The sequence below is a fragment of the Bos indicus genome, chromosome 18, assembly GCF_029378745.1.
Source record: "Bos indicus isolate NIAB-ARS_2022 breed Sahiwal x Tharparkar chromosome 18, NIAB-ARS_B.indTharparkar_mat_pri_1.0, whole genome shotgun sequence".
NCBI classification, from domain to species: Eukaryota; Metazoa; Chordata; class Mammalia; order Artiodactyla; family Bovidae; genus Bos; species Bos indicus.
In genome coordinates, this window is record NC_091777.1 from 27,491,408 (window position 1) to 27,511,395 (window position 19,988).

Sequence of the window (19,988 nt, forward strand, 5' to 3'; positions counted from 1 at the left end):
CTTCTCCTGTGTCTGGTTCATAGACCATGCCGCCTCGTCTCAATACAGGCTTGAGAAGCAGTGTGAAGAAAGGCTGAATTTATTTAATAAATAAAGACCAATGCATTGTGTGTCTGAGAGGGAAATGACATCAGAAACTGTTTTTGACCAGACGGTGAGCAAAAGATGTGGGGAGAATGGATGCTACGTCAAGCGGTTAAAGTCTAGCTTTTCTAGAGGAGCACATTGTGCACATCAGTGTGTAACAAGTAAGTGTGGAAAATACTTCCTATTAGTACTAGTGAACTCATGTAGGTCACACATTATTAAGGAAATGGAAAAATAGAAGATAGATTTTGAGTATGAGGAGACCTTGAGGTCTGGATGTAAAATTAAAGAGATTGACTAGTAATTGACTGGCAGAAATGACTGAGGTCCACTTCAGGATAATTTTTTTTTTTTGACCATGTTCCTATGATAGCGTTTATTCACTTAGTCATCAGTTTAATTTAATGTCATTCCTGTGTTAGGTTTGGGTCTTGGATAAGAAGTAGAACTTCCCTGGTGGCTCAGACGGTAAAGCCTCTATCTACAATGTGGGAGACCCAGGTTCGATCCCTGGGTCCTTCTCCAGGAAATGGCAGTCCACTCCAGGACTATTGCCTGGAAAATCCCATGGACAGAGGAGGCTGGTAGGCTACAGTCCATGGGGTCATAAAGAGTCGGACACGACAGAGCGACTTCACTCACTATATAAGAAGTAGATAGAAGCATGTCAAAGTTTAGGAGCACATGATGATAAGACACGACAGTAAAAAATATGATTCATTAGGAACTCATGATGATAAGACATGACAGTAAACAATATGATTCAATGCTAATTATTATAATGGAGGTTTGTATTACAGGAAGATGGGAAGGATGAGTTGAGTAGTAAGATCAGATTTCTCAAAAGGTGTAAGATTTGAATGTAAGATATATCTCTCTAAATGGATTATTAGTTATCCTAGAATCCTATCTTAAAAGATAATACTTGGTGTGATTTCCACTAATCAAGCATAACTTATTAGAGAATCCACATTTTCAAAAAATTGACTATATGGGAGGGTATGAGTAAAAAGTCAAGTTAGAATCAAGCTTCAGTCTTTAGGAGTCTAGATTGTATGTACCTATATGTGTGCACGTGTGTAATATCTATTCCTTCCGTCCTCCATCCCTTCCTTCCCCGCTCTTTCCATCTGAGATCTGAGAGTCCTTTTCCAGGAATGCTTTTGCAGAATTCAGATCACATGCATTTCATCAAAATAGCATCTTTAAGGTAATCTCCTCCAAATCTATTTTTGCAGGAGATGAGAAGAGGATAATGTGCAGCTTTTGGAATGACTATGAATGAATCATAGATTCTGACTTTTGCCTAGTTTGTTTCGTTATGAACATTTTGTGGCTATTAAAAAGAAAACAACAAAAAAGGAAATGTACTGTTGGAAGGCATAATGCAAGAATATATAATTTAAGCAAAGCCCAAACTAAAACATTGCAGGCTTATATCTAAGTTTTTCATTACTAAGAAATGTAAACTCTTCTTAATTTTTCTTTCCAAATGGAAGATAGCAGATGTTCATCTGTTACCGTGAAAGTCTATTTTAATTGGCAGTTTTGGTCTCAGAGTAATTTTAAATTGCTGCCAGGCTGTCACTTTTGCTTTTGCTGACTTGCAAGGAGGTTTAATGCCTCCCCCACTGGGCTAGACTTTATCCTTCTAGTTGGAGCTGTTGGATCACCTCAATTTACGACAAACAGAAGAGATTTAAATAGTCCGCAGAAATGCAATGAAAATGCCTCAGAGTAGACGTGTGATGTTTTTAAAAGCTCTCTGAGATCCAGAGATATAACTTGTTATAAGGAGACAGGTGCAAAGAGATAGAGACATCCAGGGTAAGGAAGAATAAGGCCCTTTGGTCGGATTGAATTATTTTAATACACTCATAAAACTGGTTAACAAGCAATCACCTCTCTATCAAATTTGATCTTTAGAGTGGCTGATGGAATTGGAATACTACACTAGTTTTCTGTCAGTTTGCTTGCTTTGTCTGTCCTGACAAATGCATGGAGAAACTTCTGTGACAATTCTATGTGACTAGGTGTTAATCAGGGTATGTGTGTTGAGAGAACTGGGATTGGAAGATTGCATAGGACAAAGGCAAATGAACGGAGCTGGGAACCAGAGGATCTGGAATTTAACCTCGCTCTTCTGCTAGTTGGCCACGTGGTGGATTTTTAAAAATTTTGTTTTGTGAAGGGGCAGGGAAGGTATGGGGCAACTTGATTCCAGAGAGTTTCTCCAGTAAAAAGAATTTATACTTTTTATTCTCACTTCATACACTGCATTTTTCTGGCTTTGCCCCTTCTTTCTCTAGGACATTTTGTTTTCTCCAGAAAACAAAACTTTCTACAGAAGTCCCAAAAGTCTCATGATTTTTTTTTGAGAAATACTCTTGTGCATAGTACAGGGATATTAGAGCAAGATGGATCCTGGACTTTGGGAAAATTGTTCTGCCTTCTCTGAACTCGCTTTTTCCTCGCCTATAGAATGGTTATGTATGCCTCAGAGGATTACTGTGAGGACTAATATAAAATGCTTATGAGAATGGAATTGCCTAGTGATAGAGTGTGTATTCAGCGTTAGAGTTGCCTGCCTTCTTTCTTAATTTGTGCCATTCTGGTATAGTATAGTTTCATCACATTTGATTTTAATTTTAATTTTCCTGATGACAGGAGAAGTTGGGCATCTTTTCATATATCTGCAAGTCACTTGTGTACCATGTTCTGTGGATTTCTTTTCAAGTATTCTGCCAGTGTTTCTATTGATTGTCTCAATGATATAGCTAAAAGAGCATTTATTAATGCTTACAATTTTTTTGTTAAAGAGATTTTATTTTTAAAAATTTTGACCATGCCTCACAGCTTGCAGGATGCTAGTTCCCCGACCAAGGTCAAACCCAGGCCCCCAGCATTGGAAGTTCAGAGTTCGAACCACTGGATTACCAGGGGATTCTCTAAAAGAGAAGAGTGTACTTTGAATGCAAGTCCTTTGTAGATCATGTGTTATATTGGACTCCTACTGCTGCCGTAACAAGTCACCCAGACTTGATGGCTTAAAACAGCAGAATTCTATTCTCTCACAGTTGTGGGGCCAGACATCTGTGATTAAAGTGTCGGCAGTAATCGAAGAGTTCCCCTGGAGGCTCTAGGGAGAGTTTCCTTTCTGGTTTCCTCTAGTTTCTTGAGGCTAGAGGCATTCCTTTGCTTGGGGCTATAGGACACCAATCTCTGCCTCCATCATTATGTGAATTGTCGTAAGACCTTTCCCCCATCACTCTGTGTCTCAAATCCCCCTCTCCTTTCTCTTCTATGGACACCAGTCACTAGATACAATATGGGGCTCTGAATCTTGGATCCTACATCCAGGGTGAATTTATCTCAAGATTTTTAAATTAATTATAACCTCAAAGGCCCTATTTCCAAGTAAGATCATATTCACACGTATCGAGAGTTAGGATTTGGACATATGTTTTTGGGGAGATACTGTTCAATCTAGTACATATGTATTAAAACTATGTCCTTTAGTCTGTTTGCCTTTTCACAGTTTTAATGGTTATTTTCAGGTATTCTGGCCTGGAGAATTCCATGGACTCTATAGACCATGGGGTCCCAAAGAGTCGGACACAAATGAGTCACTCTCACTTTTGATGCACCAAATTTCTTAATTTTAATAGGGTACAGTTTAATCTTTTTTTCCCCCTTTATGGTTAGAAGTTTTGAGGTCTTGCTTAAGAAGTATTTGCCTATACCCAAATAATGAGTTTTTCTCATATGTATTTTACTAAAATTTATTAATTTTTCCCCTGTATATTTAGGCCTACAATCCATTTGGAATCAACTTTTGTATATGCTGTGAGGTAGAGGTTAAGATTAAGTTTCTTTTTTTTCTTTATGACTCTAAGTGAACTAGTACTAATTGTTAAAAGAACATTTCCCCCCACTGTACTGCATAAACGTGCTGAGAAAACAGATGCCATTGTGTGCATCTGTATTTGATATTCTGTTCCAGTGATCAGTTTGTATCATTTTGCATCAATATGGCACTATCTTAAATACTGTATCATAAGTTTCGATATGTGGAAATGTAAATTCTCCAGTCTGTCCTTTTGAAGATTGTCTCAAATACATTTGATCTTTTCAAATGTCTGTGTAAATTTTAGTGTTAGCTTGTCAGTTTCCACACACACATTTGCTCTCTTTCCCTCATGCACATAAACCCACACACCCACACATGTTGACACACACACATATGTGTCGACACACACACCCACCCACACACCCCTGCAAGGATTTTGATTGAGACTGGATTCAATGTATAGAATCCAGGTATATTTATTTATAAATCTATAGATCCAATAGACTTATTGTGAGGAGAACTAACATCTTAATAATAGTGAATTTCCTAGTCCCTGAATATTGTCTATCTACAATTTCTTTGTTTTCTTTAATTTCTTTCAATAACACTTACTATTTTCAGTGTATTCCACATCTTTCATTAGATTTGTCTTTAGGTAGTTAATACTTGTGAAGCAATTATCAGTTCAGTTCAGTCACTCAGTTGTGTCCGACTCTTTCCGACCCCATGAATCGCAGCATGCCAGGCCTCCCTGTCCATCACCAACTCCTGGAGTTCACTCCAACTCAAGTCCATCGAGTCAGTGATGCCATCCAGCCATCTCATCCTCTGGCGTCCCCTTCTCCTCCTGCCCCCGATCCCTCCCAGCATCAGAGTCTTTTCCAATGAGTCAACTCTTCGCATGAGGTGGCCAAAGCACTGGAGTTTCAGCTTTAGCATCATTCCTTCCAAAGAAATCTCAGGGCTGATCTCCTTCAGGATGGACTGGTTGGATCTCCTTGCAGTCCAAGGGACTCTCAAGAGTCTTCTTCAACACCACAACTCAAAAGCATGAATTCTTCGGCACTCAGCCTTCTTCACAGTCCAACTCTCACATCCATACATGACCACAGGCAAAACCATAGCCTTGACTAGATGGACCTTTGTTGGCAAAATAATGTCTCTGCTTTTCAATATGCTATCTAGGTTGATCATAACTTTCCTTGCAAGGAGCAAGAGTCTTTTAATTTCATGGCTGCAATTACCATCTGCAGTGATTTTGGAGCCCAGAAAAATAAAGTCTGCCACTGTTTCCACTGTTTCCCCATGTATTTCCCATGAAGTGATGGGACTGGATGCCATGATCTTCGTTTTCTGAATGTTGAGCTTTAAGCCAACTTTTTCACTCTCCTCTTTCACCTTCATCAAGAGGCTTTTTAGTTCCTTTTCACTTTCTTCCATAAAGGTGGTGTCATCTGCATATCTGAGGTTATTGATATTTCTCTCCGAAATCTTGATTCCAGCTTGTGCTTCTTCCAGCCCAGCGTTTCTCATGATGTACTCTGCATATAAGTTAAATAAGCAGGGTGACAATATACAGCCTTGACGTGCTCCTTTTCCTATTTGGAACCAGTCTGTTGTTCCATGTCCAGTTCTAACTGTTGCTTCCTGACCTGCATATATTATACAAATTCACTTTTATGTTTTCATTGCTGTATAATTTTAATACAGTGACCTTATATCCAGTCACTTTGCTATATTCACTTATACGTTTTATATTCACTTATTTTGATAGCTTGCTTATAGATTACAGTCATGTCATCATGAAAACTGAGAGTTTTATTTCATCATTCCCAATCCTGTGCCTTTTTAAAAATAATTTTATTTATTTATTTTTGGCCATACTGGGTCTTTGTTGCTGCACTGGCTTTTCTCTGTTCGCCGTGAGCAGACCCACTCTTCATTGCAGCGCACGGGCTTCTCACTGCGGTGGCTTCTCTGTGGAGAAGAGAGCACAGGTCTAGAGCCCAGGTTGTGGTGCAAGGGCTTAGTTGCCCCATGGCATGTGGGATCTAGCCAGACCAGGGGTCAAACCCATATCTCCTGTGTTGGCAGGCAGACTCTACTGCTGAGCCACCAGGGAAGCCCCAGTGCTGTGCCTTTTGCTTTGTCGTACTGGATTAGCTACAACTTTCAGTACAGTGAGCATATGTGTTGATACTCCAATAGTTTTTTTTTAGGTGACACTTTTTATTCAGTGTTTTTCTTTCACTACGTGATGCCTTTTTAGGACTTCTACGTCTTTAAATTTATTCTCCCTGCTTACTTCCCCAGTTCTTCTTTTGGGGGGAGAAGAAGGGGTGACAGGGCCACCTCCTCTTTGCCTAACTCAGAGCTTCAGAGCTCTGAGATTCTCCTCTGTCTCTCACACCTCACATTAGTTACACTGGTTCTGTTGTGTCTCTTTCCTTCCTTTCATCTCACCCCTGCCTCTCATCTGTACCTTCTCTTGCCTTTCAGTAACCTCCTAAAAGATTGTGATATCTATAGTCTTTCTGCTTTCCAGTGATTCCTACTTTGGCATGGTTTGGCCATTTCAATTTCCTTAAAAAACATAACTTCTCACTGAAGAAAGAAAGAAATCGATATTCCTAACATAGCATTCCTGGCCATCCAAGATGTGGAGAGACAGTGTGGACTGGTGATCAAAACATTGATTCACAAGCACATTGCCTAAATTTGAATTCTGACTACCCACTTACCAGCTGGATAATGTTGGATATATTGTTTCACCTCTCTCTGTCTTAGTTTCCTCATTTGACATAATAATATTAATTGTATCTATATATCTTACAGGGTTCTATATAGATTAAATAAGTTAATGTATGTAAAACACTCTTAATAAGTTTTACAATACATTTATTTTGTTAGTGTGTTGTTAAAGCTTTTTTTCGAATAATAGTAATATTGATAACACAACCAGTATTTATTAAACACTTAGTATTTATATTTATATAAACCAAGAATACCGTGAAACCCTTTCATTGACATATCTAATTTAATCAATGATAACTATGCTGTGAGTATTATTATGCTCTAGGAATAAGCAATGGTAAGTGATGTATCTTCTGATACTTCCCACATAAACAGTTCCTAAACATGCTCTTGACTCCTGTACCTACAATTTTGCCCAAAGTTCCCCTGTTCTTCTAACACCATTCTGCTTTATTATCTCAGGATAATCCTACCCATTTGGGGGCGGCTCTGTGCAACTTCTCCTGTTCCAAGGTGAAATAAAATGGAACAGACAAAGAATTAGATTCAGACTCACTAAGCACATTTGCTATAAAATAAAAGTTTTAATTCCCTTTTCCTGCAGGATCAAAAGACAGCCTTACGTGAGCGAGTTGGACTTTCCTGGCCCCTTCATTAGCCAGGTTGATTCTTTACAAACTAACTACACTGACCCTCTGGCTCTTTTTGCAGTTTTAAGACAGCTTCAAGTTGGTTCTTCCAAGTGGCTCATCAGACTGAGCTGAGTTAGTGCAGAGCTTCCAGCCAAGTAAGGCCTCTCAGCACGAAGTGTCAAACATAAGACAGCTAAGGCTAGGAGCCAAAGGAAGAAGGCTCTTCTTGACCCTGCTCAGAGACTAGCGCATTCACAGAGAAGTGGCTGGCAGGCTCCCTTTTGATGCAGTGAACAATGAACAGCAGGGATGAAGTCTCACCATATCCACCTCATGCTTTCTCTGTGTGTATGTGTGTGTGTGTGTGTGTGTGTGACATGTGCACTCTAGCAAAAGACAATGTGGAAAGTCTATGACCTATTATCTGGAAATAATCCACCCAGGATCACAGTGAGGGAAAGAGATCCCACAAGTCAGATCCCATATACCATTGATAAATGGTATAGCACGACTGAGCGACTTCACTTTCACTTTTCACTTTCCTGCATTGGAGAAGGAAATGGCAACCCACTCCATGTTCTTGCCTGGAGAATCCCAGGGATGGGGGAGCCTGGTGGGCTGCCGTCTATGGGGTCACACAGAGTCGGACACGACTGAAGTGACTTAGCAGCAGTAGCAGTATCCTTAGAGTCCATTTTACACATGAGGAAATTGAGAGTAAATAAAGGGTCCTAGTTTTACATTTGTTTGTTTTTGATCTGTTTTCTCAGTTTTGTACGCTGTGGACATTTGGGTAGCAGTTTCACAAGCCATGACTGCATTTTGCATCTTCATTGAGTTCTTCCTGAGTGAAATAATAGTGGTGCTCATTCAAACCCAGATCGTCAATATGAACATAATCCTTCTTTTCTCAGTTTCTATAATTCAGAGTTCTTTTTGGACAGAGTTTCTCATTCTAGACTGGGAGTCACATGTTTAGAGATATATAGTCACATGTTTAGATATATAGAGGTATAGAGATACAGATTAGCACAGTGTTAAAGACCAAAAAAATCTAAAAGTTCACACATTTTAAAGTAGGGCATATACTCTCATGTTTCTGTGGAACAGCATTACCTGTATAATTTCTAACCAGGTTTTCAAGTTTTTTCCCCCCAAGTTTATCTGTCCCATCTGACCCCTGATGAAATATGAATTTGTTATTTCTGCTCCAGATGCTTCATTGCTACTTGTATTGGCCTTAGAATCACAAAATCAAAGAGGCCTTAGATGCTAAAACTTAGAGTCAAGTTGCTGTCAAATTTGATTAAAAAATTTTTTTGTTATGGATATTTTCTTTAAAGATAAAAAAAAAAAAAGATAATCTTGAATGGAGATCCAGTGTATCATACCAATAAATGTGCAGCTGTTCTGTTTGAAGGTGTGTTGTGGGGGTGGATGGACAGGAATGGGATGGCTCAAAATATTATATCATTTGGTTTCTTCCTTGGCCCCCGAGGCACCTCTGTAGACAGTAGGATTAGGAGGCACCCAGTTTGAAAACCACCGGTGGAATATACTTCTTCACTTTATAGAGAAGACTGGGGCCTGGAGGTAGCTTGGATGTAATTCCCAGGCAGTGTTCTCTTTTTCATCAGTATGTCCAGAATTGCCTAGTCAAACCTTTATAAGTAGCTTTATAAGCCCCCAAAGCCATGGAGTTTTAACGATCAGGATCAATTAAATAATTCCCATCATATTAATAATTCATAAATGTGATTTATAAATGAAATTTATTATTTAAATGATTTAATTAAAATTTTATGATTTAGTTTCTAAATTTGATTTGTAAAGTTTTAAAATATTTTTTAGAGTAGGAAGAGCATGATGATTAGGGGCAAGAAGCACAGTTTGAAATCAGAGTATAAGGTCTTCTATCTATGTGTGACCTTGAAAGCTAATTTTATTTTTTTTTTGGCCATGCTGCTTGGCTTGTGAGATCTTTATTCCCAGACCAAGGACTGAACCCATGTTCCCTGCAGAGGAAGTATGGAGTCCTAACCACTGGACTGCCAGAGAATTCCCTGGAAAACTGTTTAATCTTATCGAGTCTCACTTATCTCTTTTTAAGAATAACCATCTTAGTACCTTAGTGTCGATGGGGCTTCCTCGGTGGCTCAGCAGTAAAGCATCTACAATGCAGGAAACGCAGTTTTGATCCCTGGATCTGGAAGATCCCCTGGAGGAGGAAATGGCAACCCACTCCAGTATTCCTCCCTGAAAAATCCCATGGACAGAGGAGCCTGGCGGGCTACAGTCCCTGGGCTCACAAAGATTTGGACACGACTGAACATGTGCACATGCATACATACCTTAGTGCCTAATTTGGTGTTTTTAAAAAAATATTAAATTATGTAATGTCATGGGTTCACTCAGTGTTTGGAATATAGAAGGCAGGCAGTACAAATTATTTCTGCTCTACATATACCATGATTGTAAGGGTTGATTCCTCTTTGTAGGTGCCTATGTACCCTTTGCACATGTTAGACACTCAGGAGATGTTTGTGAATGATAAATCAATATTACTGAAACAGGAAGAATGTGGCATTCTTCAGACTCAAGCAGTATATATAGCTAGCAATTTTCCTATGTTCAGAATAAAAGAGGGTGGTGGGGAGTGAATATGTGAATTCTGCCTGTCATACAATTGGCATATTACAGAGTAAAGGAGGCTATCTCAGAGGAAGGAAACTTTCCTAAATAGAAAAAAAAAAAAGATGAAAGATCTTTCTTTCAACAAAGAACTGCTAGTACTTAACTTGTCAGGACAGGATTTTGAAAAACAGCATTCCCAAGAATACCTTTGTAAAACACCTTAAAAAGAAGTAATGCAAACCTGGTCCCCACTAGCCTTTTGTTATTTCTCGTTGATAATGGCTTACCAGAGTCTCATTTTAGAAAACTCAACATACTACTGTGAACATGAAAAGCAAACCTGCTTTCATAAAGCTGATGTTCCATTGGGCAAGTGAGGGCTCAGCCATAGTATGGCCAATTATAGATTCTGGCTGTGTTTGCTCTGTGCCCAAACAAGGGAAGGAAACACAAAAAATCCAACAGAAACATGAACGTTTTTTGAAAAGGAAGAAATAAACTCTTGCTTATATTGAATGCAATCACAAAGCACATATAACTGAATCCTTTCCTCTAATACATATGACTATTTTTTTTATGAGAAAGGGAAAAACACTTGATCAGAATTCTACAATCTTTGATTTGTACAGTAATCACTGACATTTCCAAATGTGAACTGATAAGATTCTTAAATAACTCATAGATCATCAAATGATATTTGCATAGTCTGAAAATTGATGGTTCATCAACTTATTCTTCAAATATTCATTAAATATTCAGAGGCCAAGTAGTGCTCAATTTGCTGGTGATATAGAAGTGAATAGAACAAAATCCCTTCTCTCATGGATCTTATATTATATTATATTAAGAATAATTGAAAACTAGTTCCTGGGTATTTTGGAAAGAGTACTAAATTAGGTAATGGAAGACCTTCATTATAATCCCAGGCCTTATTGCATAGTAGGTACTTGTAATATTTGTTAACAGAATTAGTTCTACTGATGCTTGGTTCTGTGATCTTGTGCAAATCAATTGAATTCCAATTCTCCACTATCACACAGTATGAAAATTTGTACTAAAAAGTCCGTAAGGAAGTTTCAACTTTAAAATTCCACAATAATGTGGATATGATTTCATTTTCTAGAACCTTTAATTTTCACTCTAAAAACATTCATTAAAGAGATCACACATGACAGAGCTCTATGTTCCATGGGAAATATACAAACAGAGAAGTCATGATGTTTGTCCTAAGATAATTAATAATCTATCAAAGATTAATCTTTAGCAGTTGTTGGGATGATGGGGGAAGAATGGAGGCTGGGATAACAACAGGAAAGCTTTAGAATGCAATGAAATATCTCATTCCCAATTAAATTTTATAATTGCATGCATATGATTTATTTATATTGTTTATTATATATATAATTTATTGTCTCAAGGTCGACTAGTAAATATTATATTATATGTATTGTATATATGCAGATAACCTCCCCCATCTTTTTCCTTTTGTTTTGTTTATCTTCTGCTGCTATAAACTTTTCTCCTCCAGGTGAACTTCCTAATTCTCATCCAGTTTCTCCTGAGGCAGAGATATGGCTTACATATTGAGACTAGACCATGAAAAATGGGCAGAGGGCTATGTTATAATGACCAGAAGGCATATGCATTTAGACCCAGAAGAATTCTCAAGAACCACGATGTAGTCACCACCTTGGTTATGTGATCAAGAATCTAGGGATGTCTGGCCCTATTGTTGGATGACTGCATGGTTCCTTTCTGTTGGTATCCAGTTCAGTGCCTGAGTCAATGGTCACTCATGAGTTGGAGACTCAGTCTTAGGGCACCTTGCTCTAAAATCTTGGTCTTAGGAAATCCTTGTCTCTGAATCCTGGCAACAAATTTCTCTACTAGATGTGGTAGAGCATTCTCTGCATACCATAATATATGTTAACTATTCTTGAATTGCTAACGTGAATGGTGTACAGGAAAATTTTATTTGAAGGCAGATAAAGTTTTCCTCTCAATTTAACAATGGTGGAGGTTTAGTTGCTAAGTTGTGTCTGACTCTTGTGACCGCATAGATTGTAGCCTGCCAGGCTCCTCTGTCCATGGGATTCTTCAGGCAAGAATACTGGACTGGGTTGCCATGCCATCCTTCAGGGGATCTACCTGACCCAGGGATTGAACCCACATCTCCTGCATTGCAGGAGACTCTTTACCGACTGAGCTACAAGGGAAGCCCCTAATTTAACAATGCTCTATGTATATTTAGATGGGTTTCTTGTTTTTTTTTTGAAAATCAACTTATCTTCAAATGAGCTGGTAATGATACATGTCTCTTCAGTTCAGTTCAGTCACTCAATCGTGTCCGACTCTTCGTGACCCCATGAATCGTAGCACTCCAGGCCTCCCTGTCCATCACCAACTCCCGGAGTTCACTCAGACTGACGTCCATCGAGTCAGTGATGCCATCCAGCCATCTCATCCTCTGGCGTCCCCTTCTCCTCCTGCCCCCAATCCCTCCCAGCATCAGAGTCTTTTCCAATGAGTCCACTCTTCGCATGAGGTGGCCAAAGTACTGGAGTTTCAGCTTCAGTATCATTCCCTCCAGAGAAATCCCAGGGCTGATCTCCTTCAGAATGGACTGGTTGGATCCCCTTGCAGTCCAAGGGACTCTCAAGAGTGTTCTCCAACACTACAGTTCAAAAGCATCAATTCTTCGGTGCTCAGCCTTCTTCACAGTCCAACTCTCACATCCATACCTGACCACAGAAAAAAACCATAGCCTTGACTAGACGGACCTTTGTTGGCAAAGTAATGTCTTTTTTTTTTTTTTTTTTTGACTTTGTAAACTTTTTATTTTATATTGGCTTATAGACGATTAACAGTGTTGTAAGTTTCAGATGCACGGCAGAGGGACTCAGCCATGCATATACATGTATCCATTCTCCCCCAAACTCCCCTCCCATCCAGGCTGCCACATGACATTGAGCAGACTTCCCTGTGCTAAATAAAATAAAATTAAAAAAAAAAAAAAAAAAAAAAAACGAAAAAAAAAAAAAAAAAGGATAACCAACAAAGTAATGTCTTTTGAATGAGCTTTTGAATATGCTATCTAGGTTGGTCATAACTTTCCTTCCAAGGAGTAAGCGTCTTTTAATTTCATGGCTGCAGTCACCATCTGCAGTGATTTTGGAGCCCCCCAAAATAAAGTCTGACACTGTTTCCACTGTTTCCCCATCTATTTCCCATGAAGTGATTGGACCGGATGCCATGATCTTTGTTTTATGAATGTTGAGCTTTAAGCCAACTAGTTATGTGCATTCAGTGAGATAAGAGATACCAGATTTCTAGCATCAATTCTGGCACATAATTGCTGCTTCATTATGAGTCTAGAATGTTAGAACCTCTCCCTGTCCACTGAAATCTTTGTCAAAAAGCTTAAATTAACTTACTGTGACTATTGATTCAGTTATTTCCATAGAATTCTATTTGCAGATAATCACAATCACACTTGGTATACATCTTTTAAAAATTGTCTATAACTTGATTGCCATTGGAGGTCTTTGATTTTATCTCATTAATGGAAGCTCCTGTATGGCTGTTGGTCAGGAACTTAAGCTCTGGTGCAATCCTAGGAGATCTGGGTTGACAGATGGGTAGCTTGTTTATGCCCTCTGCTTTAGTTTGTGCTCAGTCTTGCTGTATCTTCTATGTCACAGTGTATTTTTACTTAGCCTGTCTTATCTTAATACTTTGCGAGTCTGGCAGGACCTAGCTCATGATGGACATTCTGATTGTCTGGACAGTGTTATACCATCACCAGGCACTTTTTCTCTCTACCAGAGCCTAGAAGCATGCTAGGGTTTATTTTTTTCTTTTCCAAAAGTGTATGTGATTCTTTTCTTCAGTTAGGTTGACTCCACTCCAGAAATAGGAGTTTTCATTGTGATTTTTCACTTTGTGGCTTGTTATAATCCCTCACAGCGTCTTGATCACCACTGGTATGTCTAAAACTATATGTTCTCCTGGCTCAAATATCCCCTGAGGCAAAGCTTTTGCACTGCAGTCTTGGCTTGCTGGACAGACCTTTCATGCTCTGGTCCCTATTCACAGGTGACAGCCTTTTGTGACACTTGGCATACGGATAAGGGTCACAGTCCCAGATAATGAACATGTTGTCTCTAGAACCAAAGGAACGCACTGTGTGATGCTTCCTTGTCTATGGAGTGAGATACCAAATACAATATTTAATCCTTTGGAGGGGTTATCCCAGAATACTCCTAAGCACTGGATTCCTAAACATTTTGCTCAAGTGGCAGAGCTTTGAAACTTTGTTTGGTTTATCTTTACCCTCAAGAGCACGTAGGACTTGCCAAGGCTTCTAACTTGATAGACCCTCTTATTCAACTCTTTTTACTAACTTGATAATTTATGTAATGGAATAAGATCCAAAAGTATGAGACTGTTTCCGAGTAATTTATCTATGTATCAGAACAAAGATTAATATGTTTATAGAAATACAAAAAATATTCGGCACTAAAAGGTAAAATGCACATTGTTTATATACAATTAAAATTTTTCAGGAATGCAAAAAAATTCTATCCATAATTATTGGAAGACAAGACATAATTAATAGACAAAGATATTAAAACCATATAACTGAATTCCAGACATTCACGCAACTAGAGGAAAGGTTGCTCAAATTTGTGGAAGGTACAAAAATTGAAATAAAACACATAAAAATTACTACTACTGAAATAAATAGATGGGAGTAATAGCAGTTTAGAAATTGTGAAAGAAAATATTAGTGTACTCAAAGATATAAAAATGCAAACTATTTAAAATGAAATGTAGAAAATATAGCTAAAAACCCCACAATGCCTCACTAAGCTCTGGGAAAATTTCAAAGACATATGTGTGTTGGTGTGTATGTATGTATATGTATGTATACAAAAGTTTTATACTTAGAATTTAATTTCACATTTAGAATTTTTATCAAACTAGAAAGAAAATTGTTGCCACTCTTTCATCAGATAAGGTAAAATACCTCTTCATTGTCTGGGACTCCTAATATATTAATGCAAATTCTAAAGCCATGATACCAAGAAGCTCAATGGACCTGAAGCACAAGAAACATGAAGAATATTACACCAGTGCACATGATAATCAACTTGCTTAAAACCAGTGACAAAGAGAAAAATCTTAAAGGAAAAATTATATGTATATAGAAATGAAAATAATGGTGGAAGTGAATTTCTTATAGAGAACCAGACAAGGAAAATTACCAAAGGTGAAGATTAGACAATAGAATGGCTACAGATCTCACTACAAATGTTGAAAGGATAATAAGGGAATATTTTGACCACCTTTATAACTATGAGTTTGACAACTTAAATGAAATAGTTAAATCCCTTAAAAGACACAACCTACCAAAATTACTTGAAGAAGAAATAAATAACATGAATAAGCTTATATCTATAAAAGATACTGAATTTATAAAATAAACTTTTTTTACAAAGATCACTTCGAGGTCCACATGCATTCATTGGAGAATTCAAACAGTTAAGGAAGAATTAATACAGATTCTATACAAGCTGTTCTAGAAATTTGAAAAAGGAAAATATTCCAACACATTCTATAAGGTCAGCATTACCCTCATAACAAACCCAGGAAAAACTGTTGCAAGAAAAGGAAGCTACAAAGCAGTCTACATCATGAATATAGAATTAAAAATTCTTAAAATTTTAGCAAATTGAATCTAACAGTATATAAAAGTGTAATACATTATTACCACAGTGGAGTTTATTCCAAGAGTGCATGCTTCCATTAATATTTAAAAACCAATCAAGATAATTACCTTTTTAAAAAATGAAGAAAGAAAAGAACATGATCATCTCAATATATGCAAAAAAAAAAAATTGAAATTAGCCAACATAAATTCCTGATAAAAACTCTTAAATAAACCTGAAATCAGTTGGAATATCCTCAGCTTGATAAAGGGCCTCTACCAAAACCCTGCAGTTCTAAAATACTTAATGGTGAAAGACTGAATACTTTCTTCTTAAATCAAGAACAAAGCAAGAATATTTCCTTTTACCATTTCCATTCAACAGTATATGGACAATCTAGCCAGAGCAATAAGGCAAGAAATTTGAAAAGCCATCCACACTGGGAAAAAAAAAAAGTAAAACTGTCTGTTATTGCAGAAAATATTTTAATCTATGTAGAAAATTAAATCAAATATGTAAAAAACCTATGTGTGCTAAGTTGCTTTAGTTATGTTGGACTCTTTGTGATCCTATGGACCATAACCTGCCAGATGGACCATAACCCACCAGGCTACTCTGTCCATGGAATTCTCCAGGTAAGAATACTGGATTAGGTTGCCATTCCCCTCTCCAGGAGATCTTCCTGACCTAGGGATTGAACCCGTGTCTCTTATGTCTCTTGCAATGGCAGGTGGGTTCTTTACTAGTGCCACCTGGGAAGCCCCCCAAAACCTATAGAACAAACAATTGAATTGAACAAAAATTCAGGATAAAGGATCAATATGCAAAAGTTAGTTGTATTTTTATGTGTTGGCAATGAAATAGAAACTGAGATAAAAATCCAAAACCATTTATAATAGTATCAGAAATATTAAATAGAGTAAGTCTGACGAGGTATTAGAGATCTGTACATTGAAAACAACAAAACATTGCTGAGATAAATTAAAGATGAACTAAGTATGTGGATTAGAAAACTTTATGTGGTGATAATTTTCCCAAATTGATCTAGCTTCATTGAAATCTTAATAAAAATCCCAGAGTCTTTTTTTTGGTAGAAATTGATATGCTGCTGCTGCTAAGTCACTTCAGTCGTGTCCGACTCTGTGCGACCCCATAGACGGTGGCCCGCCAGGCTCCCCCGTCCCTGGGATTCTCCAGGCAAGAACACTGGAGTGGGTTGCCATTTCCTGCTCCAATGCATGAAAGTGAAAAGTGAAAGGGAAGTCGCTCAGTCGTGTCCGACTCTTAGCGACCCCAGGGACTACAGCCTACCAGGCTCCTCCATCCATGAGATTTTCCAGGCAAGAGTACTAGAGTGGGGTGCCATTGCCTTCTCCAAGAAATTGATATACAGATTCTCAAATTTAAATAAAAATGTAAAAAATTATTTGAAGGAATTTTGAAGATAAATGATGTATGGGGACTTTTTACTTCCTGGCTTTAACATTTATTATAAAATACAATAATGAAGACAGTATGATGCTGCCATTTTAATAGATAAATAGATTACCTGAGGAGAATATAATCTAGAAATAGACCCATACACATATGGTCAATTTATTTTTGACAATGGTCCACACACATTCCACCAAGTATAAAAGCTAATAACAAATAGATCATATATTTAAGTGAAAAATTGAAAATGATAGAATTTCTAGAAAAAAAGATAGGAGGAAATCTTGTGACCTTAGGTCAGGAAAAGATTGGCTAGTGCACCATGAAAATTATGTTCCATAAAATTTAAAAAATTATAATTTTGACTTTATTAATATTAAAACCTTTTTCTCTTTGAAGACATCATGAAGATAATGAAGAGACAATTCAGACAGACAGAAAATACTAGAAATCTCATATATTAAAAAAAGGACTTGTATCCAGGATATACAAAGAATTCTCAAAAACTCAGTAATATCAAAACAACTCAATAAAAATGGGAAAAATTAAACAGACTCTTCACCAAAGTAGATATACATATATCAAATAATTACATGAAAAGATGTTCAATATTAATTATTAGAGAACTAGAACCACTATAAGATGCTACACTACAAATGTTGATAAAAAGGTAGGCAATGGATCTCCTGTAGTGTGTGGTGGGAATGTAAAATTACAGTGGTACAACCACATTGGAAAACAGTTTGACAGCTTTTAACATTATTAAACACGTACCTTCTACATTACTCAGACATTTCATTCCTACATATTTTCTCAGGAGAAATCAAAGTGTGGATCCACTGAAAGACTTACTCTCAAATGTTATAGCAGTTTTACCTGTAATAGTCAAAATCTTCAAAGCAAACCAAAATCCCATTCAGGTGGATGAAAAATATGGTCCATAAAATGAGAAACTATGCAACAATGAAAAGAAATGAGTGCCTGAAGTACTAACGCATGCAACAACATCAGTGCAGTTCAGTCGCTCAGTCCTGTTTGACTCTTTGCGACCCCATGAATCACAGCACGGCAGGCCTCCCTGTCCATCACCAACTCCCAGAGTCCACCCAAACCCATGTCCATTGAGTCGGTGATACCATCCAACCATCTCATCCTCTGTCGTCTCCTTCTCCTCCTGCCCTCAATCTTTCCCAGCATCAGGGACTTTTCAAATGACTCAACTCTTTGCATCAGGTGGCCAAAGTATTGGAGTTTCAGCTTCAACATCATTCCTTCCAATGAACACCCAGGACTGATCTCCTTTAGGATGCACTGGTTCGATCTCCTTGCAACATAGGTGAATCTAAAAATAAATTATGTTGTTAGACATGACTTAGCGAATAAACCACCGCATGTTGTGAAAGGAGCCTAAGATTACATACCATAAGATTTTAGTCATTTCAGATTCTAGAAATACAAGCATATCTTGTTTTATTGTGTTTTGCTTTATTGCATTTTGCAATAACTGCTTTATTGCAGTTTTTATAAATAGAAGATTTATGGCAACCGTCTGTTGTCAGATAATAGCAGTTTTTGGTTATTTTCAATTTAAAGTATGTAAAATTTTAAAGATGTAATGGTATTGCACACTTAATAGACTATAGTATAGTGTAAACATAACTTATATGCACTGAAAGTGAAAGAAAGTGTTAGTCGCTCAGTTGTTTCCGACTCTTTGTGACCCCATGGACTGTAGCCCACCAGGCTCCTTTGGCCTTGGAATTCTGCAGACAAGAATACTGGTGGTGGTGGTGGTTTAGTTGCTAGGTCGCGTCTGACTCTTGCGATCTATGGACAGAGGAGCCTGGCAGGCTACAGTCCATGGGATTCTCCAGGCAAGAATACTTGGGTAGCCATTCCCTTTTCCAGGGGATCTTCCCAACCCAGGGATCGAACCCAGGTCTCCAGCATTGCAGGCAGATTCTTTACCATTTGAGGTACCAGGGAAACCCCTATACGCACTGGGAAATCCCCCAAATTCATGTGATTTGCTTTATTCTGGAATATTCATTGAAAGGACTGATGCTGAAGCTCTAATACTTTGGCCACCTGATGCGAAGAACTGACTCATTTGAAAAGACCCTGATGCTGGGAGAGATGGAAGGCGGGAGGAGAAGGGTATGACAGAGGATAAGATGGTTGGATGGCATCACTGACTCAATGGACATGAGTTTGAGTAAACTCTGGGAGTTGGTGATGGACAGGGAGGCCTGGTGTGCTGCAGTCCATGGGGTTGCAGAGTCTGACATGACTAGGGGCCGAACTGAACTGAACTGAATTGCTTTAGTGAGATATTCACATGATGGCAGTGATGTGGAACTGAACCTACAATTTCTCTAAGATGTGCCTCAACAAACCAATCTGCAGTAGATTGATAGTTGACTAAGCATGTGGTGGAGTGGACTGGGGGCTTGTAAGTGTGATTACAAAAGGGATAAGCAAGTTTTTTTGTGGTTGCTCTATTTATCTTGATTGTGGTGATGGTTTCAGAGGAGTGTACTTATCCAAATGTACATTTTAAATATTTGCAGCTAATTGTATGTCAATGATACCTCAATAGTGCTGGTAAAAAACCCTCAAGTTTTACACCATAATTGGTGAGACTTATCGTATGTCAATTTTACCGTAGCAAAACTGATTTTAAAAATTCAAAAGTTACAGACATGGTTAAAAAAAAAAAAAAAAAACCAGAAAGAATTCCTTTTTCCTCTAATAAATTAGAGTTTTTACATTTATAGGGAAAAAAATCACTTATATTGCCATAATATGGCTGATAATGTATGAAGAGCCAAGTTTAGCTGTCATTTGTGGATGTTCTCCCATTTTTATTTGGCTTCTCTGATTGCT